The sequence below is a fragment of the Gadus macrocephalus genome, chromosome 14, assembly GCF_031168955.1.
Source record: "Gadus macrocephalus chromosome 14, ASM3116895v1".
Lineage (NCBI taxonomy): Eukaryota > Metazoa > Chordata > Actinopteri > Gadiformes > Gadidae > Gadus > Gadus macrocephalus.
The window spans coordinates 19,408,815-19,417,340 of NC_082395.1; positions in this window are offsets into that span (position 1 = coordinate 19,408,815).

An 8,526-nucleotide genomic window follows, 5' to 3' on the forward strand; every position below is an offset into this window, starting at 1 on the left:
TGCGGATGGTAAGTAAGCTACGTAGCAATATTTATCCATGAGATAAAAAGCGATAGTTATCATACCAACTTGAGTCGCTATAATGCTCTACATAATCATGCCGTTCCACATACATTATGGATTGTAGGTTTAATAAAACGTACTATAATTTCCGTCATGCATGGCCAATTATTTATTGACCTCAACCGATTAATTGTTCATGCCACCTTAGATGGAATAAAATAAATCTTGACTGACTTAAGTTTATAGAGAGGAGGTGCCCTTTAATCTCTTAAATCGCTCCCTCCGTCCTGTATTCGAAAGACAATACGATCCACAGTGGTGTGAGGTGTAACACCACCACCTAGAGGACATATGCAAACATGCCCGTCCTGCACACTTGCTTCTCTCAAGACATGTACTAACTATATTACACTAAAGAAGAAATATTTAAGGTGGGAGCAGCAAGATGGCCACCGATTTCAGATTGTTTAAATCTATTTATTAGCACGTATGCAATACCATGAAATGATACATTGACAATGATGTACATTTGACAGCTTATTGTGTCCATGCTAAAGGATTTTAATAAATACAATTTATAATGATAAATAAATGATACATAGAAGTAAAACAAACATAGAGAACAACATCTCGGCGCCCTCAACATGAGTTGATCATATAAAGAGATGCTGACTTATACTTTAAAAAAAATCCTGAGAACCAGAACAGACATTGAGACAGGGTTGAACAATGAGTCACTACTCGAAATTCCTTTTTTTGTAATTGTTGTTTTTGTTTTTTTTCCACGAGAAAACTAACAATGTGCTGTAATCTATTAGTATCCCCGTTATTAATCAAGTGGTTGCCAGGCAGCCCGCAGCAGCGCGGTGATTTAATGGCCGTAACAGCATCCTCTCTCCTCAAGTTTCTGCATTCCATTTGTTTCTGGTCCCCCGGAGCCCTAAATCTTAACAACCCGTCACCGTACCATAATATTAGGCCAATAATCAAAGTCAATTATGGTCCTCTAAACCTCTTTCTTCCGACTCCCTGTCTCGCAACACGCATGTACACACACGCACACACATGCACACGCACGTGCACAGACACACCCTCTTGTATTATCACACAATTAACCTGAACCTTAAAACTCTCTCTCCAAACACACACACTCACACATGCTAACACAAAAACACACACACGCACACACACACACACACACACACACACACACACACACACACACACACACACACACACACACACACACACACACACACACACCACACACACACACACAAACACACAAACACCCACGCACACACACACACACACACACACATACACACACACACACACACACACACACACACACACACACACACACATGCCACACCCTCTTGGAATATCACAATTAACCTGAACCTGAAAACACTGTTCATCGCAGCACAATTGTTCTTATGTTAAAGAAATATTTCACATTTTTCTGGGGGGCACTCTGCATCATACATGAAAAACAAGAGGATGAGCAAAGCATCTGTGATTGCTGATGAATGATAGACCCGCCCATGCTTTCCTTTCAGAAAATGCTCATAAAGACCGATCAAGCCCAAATCAGAGAATCGGAACGCAGCCGAGTCTTGTGCACATCATCAAAAAGAGCAGCTCTTTAAGGCAAGCAGCCCTATGACGGAAGAGCACTCTCAAGCACAAGGCCAAGGTATTGTGCGTGCCATAAAGTCTGCTTTACAGCGACTGTGATAGATGTTGTTTAGAGCGATTTAAGCGGCCCTTATGCTAGTGTCAGCACCTGACCCCTCGGCAGTGATAAAGCTATCAGATGGAAAGAGTTGAAACTGAAGTGAAATATGGAGGAAGAGACATAAGTAAAGCCCTGCATGACTGGCAGCTTTCCAGACCTGGAGCGGAAAAAGCTTTCAGCGGTGTTTGCCCCAATTCTGAGAAAGAGAGAGAGGAGGGGAAAAAAGGCCAGAGCAAAGGGGAGTGGAGATGATTTACACTTGAAGGATGGCTTTTAGAGATTAAATTGGGATCTAATTGAACGCACTCATAAGTAGGAGACGTCTAATAGCTGCCTTGTTTTATAACACCGAATCCGTTCAGATTGAATTGAAAGAAAGTTTTATGATGTGGTTAAAAGTTGGCCAATATACCTGCAGTAACTGACAAGATTTATGAGAACAAAATAATTGTTGATGTAGAAGTGGCTTGTGCCTTAGTCTCTGGCAGATGTCTTTCCAATAAATATATGTTCCACACATCTTTGAATTAGTTCTTACTGAAATTTCAATAACAGAAATTGTGGTGTTTGGTTGATTAATACACACTTTATCAAACAGATATCTGAACTGTACCAATGAAACAACCCTAAAAGTGCACATTGATAAAATGTGTTGTTTTTTTTGCTGGATTGTGTCTGCAAGCTCTGTCCATAATACAAGAACACAAGTCACTAGTGATAGAGCACTGGGGGATTTGCTTTACACAATAGTCTCTCTCTCTCTCTCTCTCTCTCTCTCTCTCTCTCCCTCTCGACATGCTGACACAGGTGAAGAGAGCAGAGGAAAAACAAGATCTCATCTTAAACCAAATCTCTAGCTTTTTTTCAAGATTCTAAACAGGTTGGACGGCAGCAGGCTGGGTGCTCACCTGCAGAACAACATAGTAACAACACAGCAAACCCGTGACATTTGAGTAATCTGCCTTTTTCTTCTTCATGACACAGTCTGGGGTCCCTGGGTTTGAGTATAAGTCTGGTTCCATAAATACACCCACAGATCCACCAGAGGCAGGAACACATACCAACAACAAAACTACTGCTGGACGGAAGGAAATACAAAGTTATCCGTTTCTAAAGCCGTTCCTTCCTCCCTATCGCATCACGCCGGGAGAGGATCCACCACACTAAACCACAAGACGGACAGTCCGGCTAATGGAGCGACCATGGAATGAGTCCACAAAGAGTTCAAGTGATACCAAGAGAAAAGCCCTGGACTCATACCAGGCGTATTATCCCTCCATCTTCAAAGGTTATTATTTTTTAGAGGGCCCCCATACACCCCAAGAGGGCCCTAAACGCCCACGCCACGTTCCCGGCTCCTGTAACACACACCCTGACCCAGCTGAGTAGTTGGCGTTGTCATGTCAAATAGAGACCTATAGGTTGCAATCAGCCCCGCAGCACTGCAGACCACGTCCTCCTAGGAGAGAGAGGGGGTCACCTCTACTGCCCCCCCCGGCCCTGTTCGGACCCTCGTTCAGCCCTCCAACTGCCCTGGGTTTTATTCCTGGAGCCTCTCTCCACACACGACGTCGCCTGGCCCTCCGTCGTCCTTCACTCGACTCTCTCTGATTGCTGGTTCCGCTATTCTGGCCAATCCCCACTTACAACCCCTCGTCTTCCTTGACTTTATGACATTATTACACGCCTTTATCCCTGCCATCAATACTGAGCTCAGCACCGCTGATTGTGGCTTCAGCATCTGACCCAAACTAGGCCCAAACTTTTGGCTGAGCCGGCGAAATACATGGCACCTGCTAATGCAGAATTTATATCCAATTATTCGCTTTTTTAGAGAGAGCCAAACTTCCATGCAGTGGGATACAAACGGTACCTGGCTGTATGTATAGTCGGACGTATCCACATTGCATTTCAACCTTTCAGCTATAAGGGAGCAATAACTATTAGTGACCAAGAACATGGCTGAGTCTTGGATGTTCTTTTATTCTGTATAAATACATTCTGAACGCTCAGTCTTGACTGGGACCGGAGGGGTGCATGTGTAGGAGGGTGATGTTGTGGAAATAAATATTTTAAAACAACCTTCACTGTGGAATAAAGATATGTTTGCATGGGGAAATTGCATTACTTCTATACTGACTACTGTACGTGATTTAACTTAATTGAAAATATTTGACACTTGGATGATTTCTAAACCCGTTTGCAAACCACGGACAGTTCAGTTTTACTGAATTCAAATACTTCAAGGTAGAGCATTAGAAAAAAAAAAAAAGTCGCATTAAAAGTGTTTACCAAATGAATACAGATTATCTTGGGCACATAAACTTGTTTTTTACGGGGGAATATTAAGATGATTGAGGTGTAATCTCACAATAGGCCATTTCAATGTCAGAGGCACACTGCATGAGTGTCAATTACTATTGACATCATGCTAATTGCAGCTGAATAATTAATACTTAGTGGTTCTAGTCTGAAAAGGAGGTCTGAAAGGGTGAGTTGGATGGCAGATCTTTGCTCTCTGCACACTAATTGGTAATTAATATACGTTTTAGTTTGGGGACTATATCATTAGAAATTGATCTGTTCAGGTGCATCATAAATTGAATCAACATACTCTACTCCAAGTTGTCTAGAACCAGAACATAATGGATAGCGCATTACACTGACGATGGACTTCAGACCTGCAGTCAGCTCCTCTTTACAAAATGAACTAGTAGCATAAGTATAATACAATACTGCCATCTAGTGGCAACATATGTAAGTGTGCAAGTAGACCTAATCAAAGTGAAAGTACATCTCTTTCCATTAACCTTATGTTCTTGTATTGTAATAATCACAATAAAATATACGAACTATGAAAACTATACAAAGTTCGTACAAAGTTAAAATATCCTATCGTTGGTATTCATCCCCCAAATAATTGGTAAAATATGTCAGTAATCTTACAAAATAATCCAAAGAAACAGTTAAATAAAATAGAGCAATCAACACAGCTATTCAATGGTTAATTGTTGGTATTTAGTTAGGAACAGTGAGAGATTTTGAATTTGTCTTAGATGTTACCCATCAATCTTGTTTGGCGGCACAATGTGTTATGGTCATAAAGTGTTATCGTGAAATTAACACAACTGTCACTGAACACACTGCTTGATTTCTGCAAGCACTCCCCTGCCTCGCCTCTTGTGAGCATGGAGTTTGCATGAATTTGTTTTTGCATTCAATCCCCTCCAATATCGTCAGCCCGTCGAAGATATAGGCAGTACAAAGCCTGAAGTCACTGATAAGCCGTTTTGCACGCATGTAGTGCTATGCAAATGTAGCCAGAGTTTTGCATGACGCACGTATGTAGCCTACCAATACTTGAATACAGGCTCTAATTGAATTTCAATTTGGAGAAGAAGAATGGATCGCCCAGAAAAACTCAATTTTGAACTCTCATGACAAAAGAAAATTCGTGTGTCCGCAGGATACAATGCCCCATTGGACCAAAATAGGTGAACATTGTTTTGGTGATTTAGATTCGGCATAATGGCATCCCTTTGGGTTCTTCAAATCAAGCCATTATGTAATCTAATGTTTTTTAAACAGTAACCCAGCTATCAAATCAAAGGGTCATCAGTAAAGGCACAGTTAACTTTGTTGATTGGCTCATTGTTTCCCTGGTGATACTCCATCACTCGATACTAACATAAACCAATCACAAACCCCATGTGTGGTAGAGTAATGTCGTTATCCAGATATTTTTAATTTCTTTATTTACTAATCACTTTACAATTCTATTTGCTATCCTCTCAGAGTTCAAACTAAGCCTGGATGTTACGGTCGTGGTCATTTGAGTCATCAGTCACAGGTGTCAGTCCTTACATTGTGCTCTATAGGCTACATCTATTGTCCCCGGAGATGATCTGCCATTCAATGACAGCGTCGTGGCTCCACGTTGCAGGCAGGGCTTAAAGGGGAGGTGATTAGAGGCCTGAACCGCTGACGTATGTGATCTGGTGTCTCCCGTTTAGTTTCATTTTGATGTCATCTCCTGGCATGTATGTGCGCTGAAGTTGATGCACAGGGAGCACTGCACGTAGCAGCTTGCAGAGATAATACGATTCATAGGACTGTCTGTGGGACCCTAATCCACTAAATGGCCAGAAAATCGAAAGACATAGTTTAACAATTGCATATACATGTGTTGGGTTCCCAGGTGTCTGCATGCGGGAAGGTTAAGGTATTTTCTGTACCTTTTTGTTGGATGACACATTCTGCGTAGGCACAGTCACACACTTTGATGAAGAAGACAAACAAAGCCTTTTAGTTATCAGATTTACATTCCAACCGACATGATTGTCATGGGCATATTATTGAAATACTAACTCAAAACTGTTATAACTATAAAGTGTATTTTCTGCTAGCCCATTTGTTTCTCTACCCAAAAAACGTATAATTATATTCTTAACGGTATTTGTAGGATTAATGCATTGATCATATATTACGCAATGAAAGCTATCTCTCACCAACCAACAGAGAAGTGGTATTTTCCTCTACAAAACGGTCTGATATGGTGATTATATACACAATATTTGTGTATTCAAGAAAAGATTTGGCACAGTCCACAAACACATCCACAGTTATGAATTAATCAGGGATACGTCAGCAGAAATGAATGAGGCCTTTGAATGTTTTTTCAACACTACAGATGCTTAATTTAATAGAGGCCTATGTTTTATTCAAGTGAATTGTGGGCTTTTCCCTTACAAATTCCATGTGGGTTTTGTAAGTGTGTTGTTGACATTCTATCCCTTTGAACAATGTTGAGAAAATCAGTCAACATGGTGTTCCTGGTTGTTTCAAGATATCTTTCTAGCTGCACAGAAATCATTCACCCATCTCAACTCTGTACTGGAACACGGAGATGGAATACATGCTATACACATACCTGTGTAATAACACAACCCGTTTGAAATGTACAAATATGCCTATATTTGGCATTGATTTGAATTGCTAAAAGAGGAGAAAGGCAAGCATGTTTAAAGCATATTTCAACAAGAGCTTGAGAAAATATGAGCATTGAAGCAGTGAGGCAGTGACCCCTGGCTCCTACCCAAGTCCAAGAGGACGGCCATGACATCCCAACACACTGTTAGGGTGCTAGGGTGCTAGGGTGTTATGGTAGTACTCCCACTTCCAGGAGTCAAACCGACAAAGATCAAGACACATCCTCATCCCAAACCCCAAGATCAGTGTTTCATTCAAGGTAGATATATTTATGATTTTCTTTGTGTTCCTTTTTCAATGTAAGGTATTACAGGGTTATTTCTAAATCTTTCCAAAAAAGCAATAGTATATAAGGTTTGCTATTATGTTCGTGCAATTTTAGACTGGTGATGGTGAGTCCTTTACCTTTGAAGAATGAACTGAAAAGAGACCACTAACTCTGGTGAAACACAGATACTTAATATCCCTCTTTCTGATTGTCAGGGATTGTGCTGTACCTGAGGTTTTATGCAAATGTTTGTTTGGAGAACACTTGCTCAGCGGGTTTACTGGTAATAACAGAGGTCAGGATGAAAGTATCAGATTAGAGCTTTAGGCCAAATGAATGGTTTTGTGTAAACAGTTTGGAAATTTAAAGGAGAAGCCATAGGAACCTAGTTTATAATGTCTAGGATGCGATACATTTGAGGGAGTTTGAAGTGTGTAAATGAGCCCTTGAAACATGTGGAGTGTGGGGGAGATGAGAGATCTTTAGCCCGATAAAGAGGCTGTTGCTAGGATGAGAAAAGTGAGATGATGCATGTTGAATTATGCAAATTTCACATGAGAAGGTCATTGCAATGTGTGCCCTGACTGTCTGATGGATATGAGGGTCTGGGCTGACATTCTGCCTGCCCCTCTGTGCGGCTGTCTGTGCGGCTCCTTCAATAACTTAGAATATCTCTTCTTTAGGTGCAGGGGAAATAGAGGGACCACTCACATCCAAATACCACGTTGATTTAGATGCATCAGGAGGGTTGGTGCTTGGGCAACCTCTTTTCTGTGTATACTAAAATAAGGCTTAACGATGCAATTCCCCATTTCAATGAAAAACCAAGGCACTATGTAATGACACAGTAGGAAGTTGAACCAAACTAATCCCAGCAGTCGGCAGAGAACTATACTACAAGTGCAAACAAAATACTCATGGCTATGATATCATATGGTTGCAGCGTCAGGTTTAAGAGGAGGAAGACATAGCTGAGAGAACGAGCTCTCGCTCTGTGTGAGGGCTTTGGATGGCATTGTTGTCATGTCTTGAAGCCATTTTGTCTCAGCTTCTGTGGTTTCTGCTTGGAACAAATGTGTGAAATTTGACATCAAAGCAAGCCTGAGATATCTATTCACTTGGATAACAAGTACATATCTACTATTCACTATGATACCTAGTAGCCTTGTGCTTATACTCATCGCCATTACAACTGACCAGCTCTGGTGTATTATTGTTAGTGGTTGAATAAATACATCTTTACAATGGAAATGGCATTCATACCACTGAAAGAGAAGGTTGGTTCTTTCAAATGTGATGGGATTTTCTACTCTGACACCTTCCTGTCAGAGTTAAAGATCAGATTTGAATGTTTGAGATTGAACAGGCAATCCATGAAAACATCAGCGGGCAATATGTGGATGAGTTCACAGCAATGTGTTTGCTCAAAGATTTGCTAAACTTTGATCTACAACACATACATTCTGAGAATGTACAAACATGTGATTTTCAATGTACTACTCATTTCCAAACTATAATGATATAA